Raw genomic sequence first — 18,121 nt, 5'->3', positions numbered from 1 at the left:
CCAAGTTATAATGGTTGTTTGACAGATTTTGAAATTATTGATGTGTGGGATCAATTTTGTGATAAGCATGACAAGTGGGACCAATCTGATTGGTGGGACCAGTGGAAAAAAAAGGACGAAAATAAAAAATCTATAGACTGTAAAAGGCTGCATCTTAGAAAAAAGGCCGAATTAATGGCCCAAGCCCATGTGGCTACCGAAAATTAACAAGAAAAAAATACATTAAAAGGCTGAATTGTTGGGATAGGCCCATGTAGAAAATCGAATTGGACCGGGCTGATTCTTGTGCCACATCAGATTGCCACGGTGGATGCCTACGTGGCTTGGGGAGGTTGCTAGTGACCAAAATGCCACAGTAGACGTATTTTGGTCATAAACATCTACGACCATTCCAGAAGAAAGGTCGCTATAGTCAGTTTACACGACCGCCAGCTTTTGGCCTTATGTTTTTGGTCACAAAAAGGTCACAAATTGAAAACAGTGACCATTCAGTGACCAATAGTGCTGGTCACAAGTTGACATATTTCTTGTAGTGATAACATCAAAATCGTCACCACGCCGTCATGCTGAACATGTGCTAGAACTCGGAGGTGCCATAGTTTCGGTGCTTGATTGGTCGGGCCGTGAAGACGTACGACTACATCAACTGCATTGTTCTAACACTTCCGCTTTCGGTCTACGAGGGCACGTGGACAACACTCTCCCCTCTCGTTGCTATGCATCACCATAATCTTGGGTGTGCGTAGGATTTTTTTTGAAATTACTACGTTCCCCAACAGTGGCATCCGAGCCTGGTTTTATGCGTAGATGTTACTAGCAAAAGAGCCCGTGCGTTGCAACGGGAGAGAAAACATAACACACACTCTTAACCCAACAACCATCACCCAAGACCATAATAGGTCCATCTCCTTTATTTTTGCGAGGCATCATATTTGTGTTGCCGCTTATCCTCCTTCTCACCCTCGCCGGTGATGGCCTCGATGTTCACAGACAATAAAAAAACATGTTTGAATATGTTTAATCCTAAGGCTTCTCTCTCTCCCTGTCTCCTCCCTCTCCCTCCCTCCCCCCTCTCTCTCTCGCGATGAGAAATCCATTGTTTTCCCCTGCGACATTTTTCAGAGGTATGCATGTGTAGTTATCGATGTTTTCTTTTCCCTATATTGTTATAGTGGGGTGTTTATTTGCAATCCGGGACGCCGACGGTACGAAAGGAAAATGGATCTTACGCTATAAATTATAAGTTTGCTCCCAAAACGACATTCTAAAAATATTTAACAGGTAAAATTAACATTGTATTTAGATTCCACATATTTTTCTAATAAAATTTCATATATAATATGTTAAAATCGAAGTTACGGTTTAAAAGATACGGATAATTTAGAAATCATTTATTTGACTTAAATATATTCGAAAATAATATTTAAAAATACTTAACAGGTGAAAATAATCTCATATTCATATTCTACATATTTTTCTAATCAAATTTCATATATACCATATTCAAATCAGAGTTTCGGTTTAAAAGATATGGATGATTTAAAGAAACATTGTTTGACTTAAATATGATCCGCGGATGAATTACTTAAAACATCAGGGGGGTTTCGAAAAATGTAAAATAACGGTTCGGGTGTGACTTAAATCCGGACTGCGGGTTGATTACAACAAAACACAGAGACTTTTGTGTAAAATATGAAAAAACGATTTGTGTTAACTTAAAACAGGACTGCGGGTTGAATTCTCTGAAATAGAGGGACTTTTCTGAAAAATGGCATGACGAACGAAAGAAATCCAATTTGCTTTATTATTAGGTAAAGATAAAGATATGCACGAGTAGAACACAAGTGAGTTGTGGGCGATACAAGTCATACTGCTTACCAGCATGTCATACTTTGGTTCGGCGGTTACGCTTATGCTTACGCGAGACAGGTTCTACCGACGTGCTTTGCACACAGGTGGCTGGCGGGTGTCTGTTTCTCCATCTTTAGTTGAACCGAGTGTGGCTACGCCCGGTCCTTGCAAAGGTTAAAACAGCACTAACTTGACAAACTATCGTTGTGGTTTTGATGCGTAGGTAAGAACGGTTCTTGCTCAGGCCGTAGCAGCCACGTAAAATTTGCGACAACAGAGTAGAGGACGTCTAACTTGTTTTTGCAGGGCATGTTGTGATGTGATATGTTCAAGATGTGATGCTATATTTTATTGTATGAGATGATCATGTTTTGTAACCGAGGTATCGGCAACTGGCAGGAGCCATATGGTTGTCGCTTTATTGTATGAAATGCAAGTGCCCTGTAATTGCTTTACTTTATCACTAAGCGGTAGCGATAGTCGTAGAAGCAATAGATGGCGAAACGACAATGATGCTATGATGGAGATCAAGGTGTCATGCATGTGACGATGGTGATCAGACGGTGCTTCGAAGATGAAGATCATAAGCACAAGATGATGATGGCCATATCATATCACTTATATTGATTGCATGTGATGTTTATCCTTTATGCATCTTTTCTTGCTTTGATTGACGGTAGCATTTGAAGATGATCTCTCACTAATTATCAAGAAGTGTTCTCCCTGAGTATGCACCATTGCGAAAGTTCTTCGTGCTGAGACACCAGATGATGATCGGGTGTGATAGGCTCTATGTTCAAATACAACGGGTGCAAAACAGTTGCACACGCGGAATACTCAGGTTAAACTTGACGAGCCTAGCATATACAGATATGGCCTTGGAACACGGAGACCGAAAGGTCGAGTGTGAATCATATAGTAGATATGATCAACATAGTGATATTCACCATTGAAAACTACTCCATCTCACGTGATGATCGGACATGGTTTAGTTGATTTGGATCACGTGATCACTTAGATGACTAGAGAGATGTTTGTCTAAGTGGGGGTTCTTAAGTAATATGATTAACTGAACTTAAATTTATCATGAACTTAGTGCTGGTAGTATTTTCCAAATTATGTTGTAGATCAATAGCTCGCGTTGTTACTTTCATATGTTTATTTTGATATGTTCCTAGAAAAAAATTGTGTTGAAAGATGTTAGTAGCAATGATGCGGATTGGATCCGTGATCTGAGGTTTATCCTCATTGCTGCACAAAAGAATTATGTCCTTAATGCACCGCTAGGTGACAGACCTATTGCAGGAGCAGATGCACACATTATGAATGTTTGGCTAGCTCAATATGATGACTACTTGATAGTTTAGTGCACCATGCTTAACAGCTTAGAATCGGGACTTCAAAGACGTTTTGAACGTCATGGACCATATGAGATGTTCCAGGAGTTGAAGTTAATATTTCAAGCAAATACCCGAGTTGAGAGATATGAAGTCTCCAACAAGTTCTATAGCTAAAAGATGGAGGAGAGTCGCTCAACTAGTGAGCATGTGCTCAGATTGTCTGGGTACTACAATCACTTGAATCAAGTGGGAGTTAATCTTCCAGATAAGATAGTGATTGACAGAGTTCTCTGGTCGCCATCACCAAGTTACTAGAACTTCATGATGAACTATAGTATGCAAGGGATGACGAAAACAATCCCCGAGCTCTTTGTGATGTTGAAATCGACGAAGGTAGAAATCAAGAAAGAGCATCAAGTGTTGATGATTGACAAGACCACTAGTTTCAAGAAAAGGGCAAAGGGAAATAAAGTGAACTTCAAGTAGAATGGCAAGCAAGTTGTCACTCCCGCCAAGAAGCCCAAAGCTAGACCAAAGCCTGAAACTGAGTGCTTACACTGCAAAGAAAATGGTCACTGGAAGCAGAAATGCCCTGAATATTTGGTGGATAAGAAGGATGGAAAAGTGAACAAGGGTATATTTGATATACAGGTTATTGATGTGTTCCTTACTAGTGTTTATAGTAGCCCCTGGGTATTTGATACTTGTTCGGTTGCTACAAATTAGTAACTCGAAACAGGAGTTACAGAATAAACAGAGACTAGTTGAGGGTGAAGTGACGATGTGTGTTGGAAATGGTTCCAAGATTGATTTGATCATCATCGCACACTCCCTATACTTTCGGGATTAGTGTTAAACCAAAATAAATGTTATTTGGCATTTGCGTTGAGCCTGAATATGATTTGATCATGTTTATTGCAATACAGTTATTCATTTAAAGTCAGAGAATAATTGTTGTTCTGTTTACATGAATAAAACCTTCAATGGTTATACACCCAATGAAAATAGTTTGTTGGATCTCGATCGTAGTGATACACATATTCATAATATTGATGCCAAAAGATGCAAAGTTAATAATGATAGTGCAACTTATTTGTGGCACTGCCGTTTGGGTCATATCGGTGTAAAGTGCATGAAGAAACTCCATAAAGATGGAATTTTGGAATCACTTGGTTATGAATCATTTGATGCTAGCGAACCGTGCCTTTTGGGAAAGATGACTAAAACTCCGTTCTCTGGAAATAATACATACTCTTGTATGCGATCCAATGAGTATTAAGGCTCGTGGCGGGTATCGTTATTTTCTGACCTTCACAGATGATTTGAGCAGATATGGGTATATCTACTTGATGAAACATAAGTCTGAAATAGTTGAAAGGTTCAAAGAATTCCAGAGTGAACTATAAAATCATCGTAACAAGAAAATAAAGTTTTTGCAATCTGATCATGGAGATGAATATTTGAGTTACGAGTTTGGTCTTCATTTGAAACAATGTGGAATAGTTTCACAGCTCATGCCACATGGAACACCACAGCATAATGGTGTGTCCGAACGTCATAACCTCACTTTATTGGATATGGTGCGATCTATGATGTATCTTACTGATTTACCACTATCATTTTGGTGTTATGCATTAGAGATAGTTGCATTCACGTTAAAATAGGGCACCATCTAAATCTGTTGAGACGACACCGTACGAACTATGGTTTAGCAATAAACCTAAGCTGTCGTTTCTTAAAGTTTGGAGTTGCGATGCTTATGTGAAAAAGTTTCAACCTGATAAGCTCGAACCCAAATCAGAGAAATGCATCTTCATAGGATACCCAAAGGAGACTGTTGGGTACACCTTCTAATCACAGATCTGAAGCCAAAATATTCGTTGCTAAGAATGGATCCTTTCTAAGGAAGGAGTTTCTCTCGAAAGAAGTGAGTGGGAGAAAAGTAGAAACTTGATGAGGTAATAGTACCTTCTCCCGAATTGGAAACTAGTTCATCACTGAAATCGGTTCCAGTGATGCCTACACCAATTAGTGAGGAAGCTAATGATGATGATCATGAAACTTCAAATCAAGTTACTACAGAACCTCGTAGGTCTTTCAGAGTATGGTCCGCACCAGAGTGGTACGGTAATCCCATTCTGGAAGTCATGTTACTAGACCATGATAAACCTACGAACTATGAGGAAGCGATGATGAGCCCAGATTCCGCAAAATGGCTTGAGGCCATGAAATCTGAGACGGGATCCATGTATGAGAACAAAGTGTGGACTTTGGTGGAGTTGCCCAATGATCGGCAAGCCATATTGTATAAATGGATCTTCAAGAGGAAGACATACACTGATAAGTAGTGTTACTATCTACAAAGCTAGACTTCTCGAAAAAGGTTTTTGACAAAGTTCAAGGTGTTAACTACGATGAGATTTTCTCACTCGTAGGGATGCTTAAGTCTGTCCAAATCATGTTAGCAATTGCCACATTTTATGAAATCTGGCAAATGGATGTCAAAACTGCATTCCTTAATGGATTTATTAAAGAAGAGTTGTATATGATGCAACCAGAAGGTTTTATCAATACTAAAGGTGCTAACAAAGTGTGCAAGCTCCAGCGATCCATTTATGGACTGGTGCAAGCATCTTGGAGTTGGAATATACGCTTTGATGAGTTGATCAAAGCATATGGTTTTATACAGACTTTTGGAGAAGCCTGTATTTACAAGAAAGTGAGTGGGAGCACTACAGCATTTCTGATAAGTATATGTGAATAACATATTGTTGATCAGAAATAATGTAGAATTTTTCTGGAAAGCATAAAAGGATACTTGAATAAGAGTTTTTCAAAGAAAGACCTCGGTGAAGCTGCTTACACATTGAGCATCAAAGATCTATAGAGATAGATCAAGACGCTTGATAAGATTTTCAATAACTGCATACCTTAATAAGATTTTGAAGTAGTTCAAAATGGAACAGTCAAAGAAGGAGTTCTTGCCTGTGTTCCAAGGTGTGAAGTTGAGTAAGACTCAAAACCCAACCATGGCAGAAAATAGAAAGAGAATGAAAAGTCATTCCCTATGCCTCAGTCATAGGTTCTATAAAGTATGCTATGCTGTGTACCAGACCTATTGTATACCTTGCTCCGAGTTTGGCAAGGGAGTACAATTTTGATCTAAGAGTAGATCACTCGACAGCGGTCGAGAATATCCTTTGTGAGGACTAAGGAAATATTTCTCAATAATGAAAGAGATAAAAGAGCTCGTCGTAAAAGTTACAACGATGCAAGATTTTACACCAAACTAGATGACTCTAAGTCTCAATCTGGATACATATTAAAAGTGGGAGCAATTAGCTAGAGTAGCTCCGTGCATAGCACTGTAGACATAGCATATTTGCAAAATACATACGGCTTTGAATGTGACAGACCCGTTGACTAAACTTCTCTCACGAGCAAATCATGATCATACCTTAGTACTCTTTGGTTGTTAATCACATAACGATGTGAACTAGATTATTGACTCTAGTAACCCTTTGGGTGTTGATCACATGACGATGTGAACTATGAGTATTAATCACATACAGATGTGAATATTGGTGATAAATCACATGGAGATGTGAACTAGATTATTGACTCTAGTGCAAGTGGGAGACTGAAGGAAATAAGCCCTAGAGGCAATAATAAAGTTATTATTTATTTCCTTATTTCATGATAAATGTTTATTATGCATGCTAGAATTGTACTAATCGAAAACATAATACATGTGTGAATACATAGACAAACATAGTGTCACTAGTATGCCTCTACTTGACTAGCTCATTGATCAAAGATGGTTGTGTTTCCTAGCCATATACATGAGTTGTCATTTGATTAATGGGATCACACCATTAGAAGAATGATGTGATTGACTTGACCCATTCTGTTAGCTTAGCACTTGATCATTTAGTATGTTGCTATTGCTTTCTTCATGACTTATACATGTTCCTCTGACTATGAGATTATGCAACTCCTGTTTACCGGAGGAACACTTTGTGTGCTACCAAACATCACAATGTAACTGGGTGATTATAAAGGAGCTCTATAGGTGTCTCCGAAGGTACATGTTGAGTTGGCATATTTCGATATTAGGATTTGTGACTCCGATTGTCGGAGAGGTATCTCTGGGCCCTCTCGGTAATGCACATCATTATAAGCCTTGCAAGCAATGTGGCTAATGAGTTAGTTGCGGGATGATGCATTACGTAACGAGTAAAGAGACTTGCCGGTAACGAGATTGAACTAGGTATTGAGATACCGACGATCGAATCTCGGGAAAATAACATACCGATGACAAAGGGAACAACGTATGTTGTTATGCGGTTTGACCTATAAAGATCTTCGTAGAATATGTAGGAGCCAATATGAGCATCCAGGTTCCGCTATTGGTTATTGACCGGAAACGTGTCTCGCTCATGTCTACATAGTTCTCGAACCCGTAGGGTCCGCACGCTTAAGGTTTCGATGATAGTTATATTATGAGTTTATGTGTTTTGATGTACCGAAGGAGTTCGGAGTGCCGGATGAGATCGGGGACATGACGAGGAGTCTCAAAATGGTCGAGACGTCAAGATCGATATATTGGACGACTATATTCGGACATCGGAAAGGTTCCGAGTGATTCGGGTATTTTACGGAGTACTGGAGAGTTACGGGAATTCGTATTGGGCCTTAATGGGCCATACGGGAAAGGAGAGAAAGGCCCCAAAGGGTGGCGCACCCCTCCCCATGGATTAGTCCGAATTGGACTAGGGAGGGGGGCGCCCCCTTCCTTCCTTCCTTCTCGTTCTCCATTTCCTTTCCTTCTCTCCTACTCCTACTTGGAAGGGCTCCTAGTTCTACTAGGAAAGGGGGAATCCTACTCCCGGTGGGAATAGGACTCCCCTAGGGCGCGCCATAGAGAGAGGGCCGGCCCTCCCCCTCCTCCACTCCCTTATATACGGGGAGGGGGGCACCCCTTGGAGACACAATAATTGATCTCTTGATTTCTTAGCCGTGTGCGGTGCCCCCCTCCACCATAGTCCTCCTCGATAATATTGTAGCGGTGCTTAGGCGAAGCCCTGCGATAGTAGAACATCAAGATCTTCACCACGCCATCGTGTTGACGGAAATCTCCCTTGACACTCAGCTGGATTGGAGTTCGAGGGACGTCATCGAGCTGAACGTGTGCTAGGACTCGGAGGCGCTGTAGTTTTGGTGCTTGATCGGTCGGGCCGTGAAGACGTACGACTACATCAACCACGTTGTTCTAACGCTTCTGCTTTCGGTCTACGAGGGTAAGTGGACAACACTCTGCCCTCTCTTTGCTATGCATCACCATGATCTTGTGTGTGCGTAGATTTTTTTTTGAAATGACTACGTTCCCCAACAATAATATCATACCTATGATATTGAATTTGCACTTCCGGTTTATGTGACCCGCACAGAAAGGATGATAACCCAATTTTTAGAAGCCAAAATTTCCAAATGTTTGATGATTGTCATATGCTGGCGACTTATCGTCCAAAACCAAGCTGGGGTAAATAGAAAGCATATAGATATATGCCTCAAATATGAACAAAAAGTCTCAAGACAAAAACAAAGACTGTTTTCAAAAAACGTAAGCCAAGCAAAGAGAAAAATTGAGGCTTCTGATTCGAATACGATTAGTAAACCGGACCAAAAGGGGTTAATCTAGGATTCGAATACGATCAGTAAGCCCCCTAGTGGTTTTGGCACTGCACCGATCAAGAGGGTACCGACAGATATGTTCTCTTTGGTTCGAATATGACCTATGTTTGAATAGGAAGCCCCAAATGACCTTGAGAATTTTTTAACGACTCTGATTCGAATACGATCAAAGTCGGACCTAAAAGGGGTTATGTCAGGGATATACCTCGCGGTGTAACCCGGCCGGAGATATGACCCGGCTGTGACCCGGCAGACTATAAGCTGACGGGAAGAGTTAAGCATTGTAAGCCGGTGGACACAGTCATATAACCCGGCGGACACAGTCATAGGACCCGGCGGACACAATCATATGACCCGCCGGACACAGTCATGTAAGACGACAGATGTTAAGCCAGATGGTAAGCCAGATGGTAAGTCAGATCGTAAGCCAGACGGTAAGCTAGATGGTAAGCCAGATCGTAATTCAGATCGTAAGCCAGACCGTAAGTCATATTCTAAGCCAGGTTGTAAGAAGCCCAAGACGTTAAGAAGCCCATGAAGAGAAGCCCGTGATGAGAAGTCAGAATAGTTTAAGTCTTAGTCCGAGATGGACTCTACATGTAACCCGCCGCTTCAACTTATATAAGGAGGGGCAGGGCACCCCAAGAGGGACAATACCAGAAGAAACAATCTCTAGGGCTAGACACATAGAGCCGCCGAGCCGGCGACTCCCTCATGACCATAATGATACCTAGCCACAAACAACATGTAGGGTTATTACCAGATGATGTTTCCCGGGGCCTGAAGCTGTATAAATCCTTGTCTTGTGTTGCGTCTCTCGATTCCGCCCAACCCCTCTCAAGCTACCGCATGGATGCGTTGGCCTCGCGACTAAGTCCTCACACTAAGGACATCTGCCGTGACAATTCCATGACAGGTTAAGCTATGATTCGAATATCAAGAAGCCCCTTAATGGGTTTGGCATTGCGCCGATCAAGAGGGTACCGACAGCTATGTTCTCTTTGGTTCGAATACGACCTATGTTTGAACAGGAAGCCCCCAAATGACCTTGAGATTTTTAACGACTCTGATTCGAATACGATCAAAGTCGGACCAAAAGGGGTTAAGCTAGATTCAAATACGATCAGCCCCCAATTGGTCTTTGGAATTATGATGATGAAAACACATGATCATTGAGGATGAAAAGGACAGAGGTCATGTTTTATTACTTATCATAATATATACATCATAAAAAATATGTACATCATGGGAGTCGGTGGCTCAAGCGTATTAAGGCCGAAGATGAGCAATGTTCTACGGCCGGCGGGTCTCCTCCTCTGACTTACGTGAGTCTTTATGCTCTCGAACATCAATGCGGTCATATGACCCGTTGTTCAAATTCTTCCTGACCATAAAGGGCCCTTTCCAAGTTGGGGATAACTTGTGTGCATCATTTTGATCCTGGATTAGCCGGAGCACCAAATCACCTTCTTGAAAGGTTCTATACTTAACCCGGTGGCTGTGATAACGGTGCAAGTCATGTTGGTAAATCGCCGAGCGGGCTGCTGCCAAGTCACGCTTTTCATCTAACAGGTCAAGTGCATCCTGACGCGCTTGCTCGTTATCAGCTTCAATGCAAGGCGCCACACGGGGCGAGTCATGATGGATGTCACTAGGGAGAATCGCCTTTGCTCCGTCAACCATGAAGAAAGGTGTGTAACCCGTAGACCTATTGGGGGTAGTATTTATGTTCCATATCACAGAAGGTAACTCCTCCACCCAACAACCCAGCGTCCGTTGCAATGGAACCATAAGCCGGGCTTGATGCCTTTCAAGATTTCCTGATTGGCTCTTTCAGCTTGACCATTGGATCGGGGTGAGCTAGTGATGAAACGTCAAGTTGAATATGCTCACGTTGACAAAACTCCTCCATGGCGCCCTTGGACAGATTAGAGCCATTGTCAGTTATAATGCTATGTGGAAAGCCAAAATGAAAGATCATCTTTTTCATGAATTTAACCGTCGTGGCCGCGTCACACTTACTAACTGGCTCTGCCTCAACCCACTTTGTGAATTTGTCAACCGCCACCAAAAGGTGGGTCTTTTTATCTTTGGACCTTTTGAAAGGCCCAACCATGTCAAGTCCCCAGACTGTAAACGGCCAAGTAATTGGAATCATCCGCAATTCTTGAGCTGACACGTGAGGTCGCCGTGAGAATTTCTGACAACCATCACATTTACTGACCAGATCCTCTGCATCAGTGTGAGCCGTCAGTCAATAATATCCATGACAAAAAGCTTTGGCCACAAGATACTTTGAACCGGCATGATGGCCACAATCTTCTTTATGAATCTCACGAAGAATTTCTTGACCTTCCTTAGGAGATACACAATTCTGAAACACCCCAGTGACCCTGCAATGATGCAACTCGCCATTAGCAATTGTCATTGACTTAGACCACCGGGTTATCTGCCTAGCCAAGGTTTCATCCTCACGCAACTCGCCCCGGGTCATGTAAACCAAATATGGCACTGTCCAATATAGGATAACGTGAAGAGCCACCACCAACTGTGCTTCCGGGTCAGGAACAGCCAAGTCTTCCTCTTTAGGCAACTTGACAGAAGGGTTATGGAGAATATCCAAGAAAGTGTTAGGTGGCACCGGCTTACGCTGGGATCCCAGCCGACTTAAAGCATTGGTCGCCTCATTCTTTCTGCGATCAATGTGCTCCACTTGATAACCCTTGAAGTGTCCAGCATTACCATCAACTTTGCGGCGATAAGCCGCCATGAGGGGATCCTTGGAATCCCATTTGCCCGAGACTTGTTGAGCCACCAAATCTGAGTCGCCAAAGCAGCTCACCCGGCTTAAGTTCATCTCCTTAGCCATCTGAAGACCATGGAGCAAGGCCTCATACTCAGCTGCATTGTTAGTACAAGGAAACATCAACCTTAGCACATAACAAAATTTGTCACCGCGAGGGGAAGCTAAAACAACTCCAGCCCTCGAGCCCTCCAATTGACTAGACCCATCAAAGTGAATAGTCCAATATGTGTTGTCCGGCTTCTCTTCAGGCATCTGCAGCTCTATCCAATCGTTGATGAAATCCACCAGTGCTTGAGACTTGATAGCAGTGCGTGGTACATACTTTAAACCATGAGGCCCAAGCTCAATGGCCCACTTGGCGACTCGTCCCGTGGCTTCTCTGTTTTGAATGATATCTCTAAAGGAGCAGAACTGACCACAGTGATGGGATGACCCAGAAAATATTGTTTAAGCTTCTGGCTGGCCATGAATACCCCATAAACAAGTTTCTGCCAATGTGGATATCTCTGGTTGGACTCAATATGCACCTCACTGATGTAGTAAACCAGCTGTTGAACAGAATATTCTTTGTCAGCCTCCTTGCGCTCCACCACAATGGCCACACTGACAGCACGTGTGTTAGCAGCCACATATAATAATAATGGCTCCTTATCAATGCGAGCAGCAAGAACAGGTGGCTCAGCTAGCTGCCTCTTCAAATCTTCAAATGCATCATTAGCAGCATCACTCCAGACAAAGTTGTCTGTTTTCCTCATCATCTGATACAGCGGTATGGCCTTCTCACCTAAGCGGCTTATGAAGCGTCTTAAGGCAGCAATAAGAGCCGCCAAACACTGAACATCATTGATACACACCGGCTTAGACAAGGAGGTGATGGCCCTGATCTTCTCCGGGTTAGCCTCAATGCCTCTGTTAGAAACCAGAAAACCCAAAAGCTTGCATGCTGGCACACCGAAAATGCACTTAGCCGGGTTAAGCATCATCTTGTAGACCCTGAGATTATCAAAGGTCTCCTTCATATCATCTATCAAGGTCTCCTTCTCCCTGTACTTCACCACAATGTCGTCCACATAGGCATGAACATTGCACCCAATCTGATTGTGAAGACAGTTCTACACACATCGCTGATAAGTCACCTAGGCACTCTTGAGCCCAAAAGGCATAGACACATAGCAGAAGGCTCCAAAAGGAGTAATAAAAGTCGTCTTCTCCTGGTCCTTAACTGCCATTTTGATCTGATGATAACCAGAATAATCATCCAAAAAGCTCAAACGCTCACAACCCGCCGTAGCATCAATGATTTGAGTAATACGAGGGAGAGCAAAAGGATCATCCAAACAAGCCTTGTTTAAGTCTGTGTAATCCACACACATATGCCATGTGCCGTTCTTCTTAAGCACTAGCATCGGGTTAGCCAACCACTCTGGATGAAAAACTTCAACAATGAACCCGGCGCCAAGAGCTGGGCCACTTCCTCACCAATGGCCTTACGCCTCTCCACATTAAACCGTTGAAGAAACTGCTTGATTGTCTTAAATTTTGGATCAATATTGAGAGTGTGCTCAGCGAGTTCTCTCGGTACACCCAACATGTCAGAAGGTTTCCATGCACAGCAACGTTCACAACCCTCTTATGAAGCTTCTAGTCCCGTTTACATAAACTGGTAGTAAACACATGATACTGCCCACTATTCAGTTGCTTTGGTTTACTCTGATATCCAGATTGCTGCTGCTGCTGACCTCCCTGGCCAGATTGCTGATTATAACCACCCTTATTACCCTGAGGGCCTTGAAAGTTGGAATTAGAAACGCCACCTCCATAACCCGGGCCATGAAAACCGCCACCGCATAAGCCGCTGCCCAGCCCATGATTGTTGTCAAACATGTTAGAGTTCTTGAAAGCCTTCATGATCGTACAATCCTTCCACAGTTGAGTGGCCGGTTTCTACTGAGTACCTTGCCTTGGACAGGGTTCATTTAGCAACTACTCAAGATTGTGACCTGACCCGCCGGATCAAGGAGGCGGTCTCCCCTTTCGTCGTTGATTGTTGCCCTGTGCATTGGTGTTAGCTACAAACTCCGAGCTACCATCAGCCTTACATTTATTATTGCCTCCTTGATTCACCGGGTTATGTTGAGGACCCGCGTTGCTGCTCTTCTTTCCCTTCCTTGTCTTCTCATCGTCAGACTCAGGATCCTTGGTACTATCAGAGTCAGCATATTTGACTAGAGCCGCCATCAGCTGGCCCATGTCATTACAATCCCGCTTGAGCCAGCCCAGCTTTTGTATCAGAGGCTCAAAACGGCAATTTTTCTCCAACATTAAGACTGTAGAGCCAGCGTCCATCTTATCAGATGAATGTATTATGGCCATGACCCGGCGCACCCAATGGGTCATGGATTCACCCTCCTCTTGCTTGTAATTAGTCAAGTCCACAATCAACATGGGCTGCTTGCATGTATCTTTAAAGTTCTAAATAAACCGGGGCTTTAACTCTGCCCATGAATCGATGGAATTAGGTGGCAGCCCCTTCAACCAAGTACGGGCCGTTCCATCCAGCATCATGGTGAAGTACTTGGCCATTGCAGCGTCACTGACATCCAGTAGGTCCATGGCCATCTCGTAGCTTTCAATCCATGCCCCAGGTGGTAAGTCGGCCGTGTAATTAGGCACCTTTCGAGGTCCCTTGAAATCCTTGGGCAAACGCTCATTACACAGAGCCGGTATGAAACAAGGTACGCCCCCAGTCCTAGAGGTCAAGCCTGCCTCAGTCGAAGTCATTGGATAAACCGGAAAGGGCTGATAAGCTGCCTGCTAAGCCGTCCGGTCAGCTTCCTGACACAATCTGTCTTGATCAACCACATTAGGAACTACATCATGTGCCGGGTCATACCCGTGCGGCTGGTTACAACACCGGGCGTTGCTTGAAACGGCTGGTGAGTCCATATGCCTGCTATAGCTCCGACTTGGGAAGGGGTGGAATGAATCCTGTCTCGACTATAAGAATATGGCTCCTGCTGTGCCAGAGCTGTGTGAAGAAGTTCTCTGACCCTTCATGTTTCAACCGCCATCTGAGAGTCACCATCCACTAGGAGAGCCGCCAATCGTGCCGCCGCAGCGGTCATGTTCTCCAAAGGGTTAGAATAATGACCCGATGGTGTTGGTACATGGTGAGGTGTTGCAACATTCAGACGAGGGGGTTCCGTCACACGCGGCTGAACTGGCGTCCCGACACCGGTTGCTGCATCCCGGTTTACCTCTGGCGGGTTACTGGGCCCTGCACCAGGTGTGCAGAAGAGGTTTCTGGGCTCATAAACCATAGGCAGGCGGGACTGAGCCTTCTAGTACCTTCTCTTCATGATCTCATTTGATGCCTTATGGTACAAGGAAATTCCAGATGTTGCCTTGGACACCCACAAGTTCGGGTCAGTTTACTATCTACTATCAGGTCTGCCAACAATCAACACTATTCTCAGGCTCACATTGTTTCCCAAGTCTGGAGATGACAAGATGATTAGATGGCATTCAATAAATTTTCTGCATATGTCTGATGTGCCAAAGAAATTCAAAGTGATGACATTGATTGTGGAGGCAATCAAGAGGACTGCTGCTGACCAAAAGAGATCATGTGTCTATGCTCCACATATTCAGATGCTCATCAACTCCAAGGGCATGTATCTCTTGGACAAGGAACATCTTCCCTGCTGCCTGAGTTTGAAGACAATGTACTTGTCATGGATCCATCACATCCCACATCTATGCAGGCTCAAGAGAAGAAAGAAAAAGCAAGAGCAGAGAAGGCAGCCAAGACACCAAGTGCTGAAGAGGCCTCCCAGATATTTATGAAATCCATGCAAAATCAACTTGGTTATCTCATTCAATCCACTTTGAGGATTGAGAAAGGATTGGCAACCCTGACTCAAAATCAAGAGAGTCTTGAGAGGATCATCGAGACTAAATTTTATGATGTAGACTTGAAGCTCACACAGATCCAGACTGCAGTTGAGCAACTCCAGGATGAAGCTGAAGAGAGAAGAGGGAGAGCTACCACTGAAGCTTTTTAGAGAGTGAAAAGGGCACAAAGGTCTGTAGTTGTGCCGGCCAGTGACACAAGGGCTACTAATTCAGCACCAGCAGCTACAGCCTCTGTTGTTTCTCCAGTTGCAACTCCACCAGCTCCTTAGACCTCTTCGGATGCATTCGTTGCAGGACTCCTCTCCACGCCACCTTCACACTCTAGAGCACCCAGTGATCATGCTTAGAGCCGCAAAGCACTATGCATTTTCAAGCTTTTTGGTAACTTGTTGCCAAGGGGGGAGAAAGTGTATAGATCATAGTCTTTGAGAGAGAGAGTGAGTGTTTATTTCTTTTTGCCTCTCTTTCTACTCAATTTGCTTTGCTTGTTTGGGTGATACAATGTTTTATGCTTGTGTGTGAGATACTTCTATGATCATATGTTTGATGATATCATACTATAATGTTTGTTCTTAGAGCATCTCCAGCCGTTGCGCCCCCAGGGGACGTTTTTTCGTCCGGCTGGGGCTGCACCGGCGCAAGTTTTGGGCTTGGGGGAAATATATTTCCAGCCGTGTCTCCACCCCAAGCACTTCTGCACCTTGACAAGGAGGACGTGTGGCATGCAGCGAGGAAGCGTCCGGGTGCCACCACTGCTCGAGCTCGCCCTGCAGCGGCTCCGACATGCCTGGGCCGGCGCGTGATGAGCAAGGAGGCAATGGTGGCGCGTGGCACACGGTGAGCAGAGGGCGGCGGTGAGGAGGCAGAGGCCAGCGCGCGGCGAGGATCCGACCCCGACCAGCGGAGGTGCGCAGGCATATGCCGGTTGCCGGAGACGTGGACCAGTGCTCCGGTATGCACCACTTCGTCGCCATCTTCGTCGTGCCGTTGCTCCCTTTCCACTTCACCTCCGCTTCCTGGCCATGGACATGCTACAGAAGCTCCTCGTCCTGGCGCTGCTTGCCGTGTGCTCCCGTCGCGCAGCAGCGAGGCCGAGCTCCCACGGATCCGGACGATTATGCCCAGACCGTGCCAGGCCGGAGAGGCGGCGAGCTCAGGTAGCATGGTGGAGCAGCAGCGTGGGCGAGCTCTCGCGGGATCCGGCCAGAGAGGCGGCGAGCTCGGGTGGAGCCCAGGCCGCACCCGTTGAGCAGCAGCACGGGCGAGCTCCCGCGGGGTCCGGCCGGGGAGGCGGCTCAGGTGGCGCGGTGGAGCACAGGCGCCCGCTCGCCGGCCATGCTCGCCTGTCCGGAGCCGGTGCAGGCCGCGACGGTGGATGGGCGAGGAAGGGTTGGTGGAGCGTTGGAGGAGAAGGGGCGGTGGGCATGCAGGAGAGAGGAGAGTTTCCTATACACTGCACGTGGTGGGCCTAGCCTGAAAAAGAAAGGAGAGAGAGATTTGAGGCTGGCAGTGGGCCTTTCACAGCCAAAAAGTAGTGTCGGCGCTCCCATCTGCTCCCCGATTCCCTGGGTTTCCCCTATGTGCGCCGACCGTAGTTTTTGTTAAATCCGGCAAAAAAGGAGATTGTGGGAGTGCGACTGGAACATTTTTTTACATCGGTGTCAAAAAAAGGCTCCTGGGGGCCGTCCCGGGGGCGCGGCTGGAGATGCTCTTAATGATGATATTTTATCTCTCACGTATGATCATTCATATCTTGTCTTGGTGATGAGTGCATATCTCATATTCTATCATTTTGAGTGATCCACCAAGATGTATGTGACATGGAAGAGTGACCCACGATCCTAATCGATTGTGCATTTGCATTCAAAAGCAAATTCCAAATAATGCACAAATTTAGGGGGAGCTCTTGCTTATCACATACTTCTCAGAGCGAGGATGTAATTCATTTATATTATTATTTGTCGAAGCATTGATCTGTATGTTGTCATCAATTACCAAAAAGGGGGAGATTGAAAGTGCAACTAATCCCGGGGCATGGACTAGAGATATTGAACTAATATTCTTTCAAGATCAATGTTTCGGAAAGTTCAATGGTTGGTATGGCATGGACTAGAGATGTGGACCCCTCAAAATGCTAAGGACACATATTGGCAAAATCTCAAGACTCTACATTTTCATTTTAGTGATCCAAGATCACATTGAGTCCATAGGAAAGCCAATACTATTAAAAGGGGATGAGGTGTTGCCTAATGGCTTGCTTGCTGAAAATGCTTAGTGATATGCTCCAAATCCCTCAACCACTTTCTCATTTCCACATATGTCCTAAACCTAAAATTAAACTCGGCCCCACTGATTTAATCTATCCGGCGCCACCGAGTTCACTTGACATAACCATATCCACAAACCCTAATCAATTCGGTCTTGCTGATAGGAATCTCGGTCTCACTGAGATGGGATTGCAAACTCTCTGTTTCCCTTCGTAATGTTTCAGTCTAACCAAGATGAGCGATCGGTC

This window comes from Triticum aestivum, chromosome 4B (assembly GCF_018294505.1).
Source record: "Triticum aestivum cultivar Chinese Spring chromosome 4B, IWGSC CS RefSeq v2.1, whole genome shotgun sequence".
Lineage (NCBI taxonomy): Eukaryota > Viridiplantae > Streptophyta > Magnoliopsida > Poales > Poaceae > Triticum > Triticum aestivum.
The sequence above is the reverse complement of the archived record's forward strand: the minus strand, read 5'-3'. Positions refer to the sequence as shown.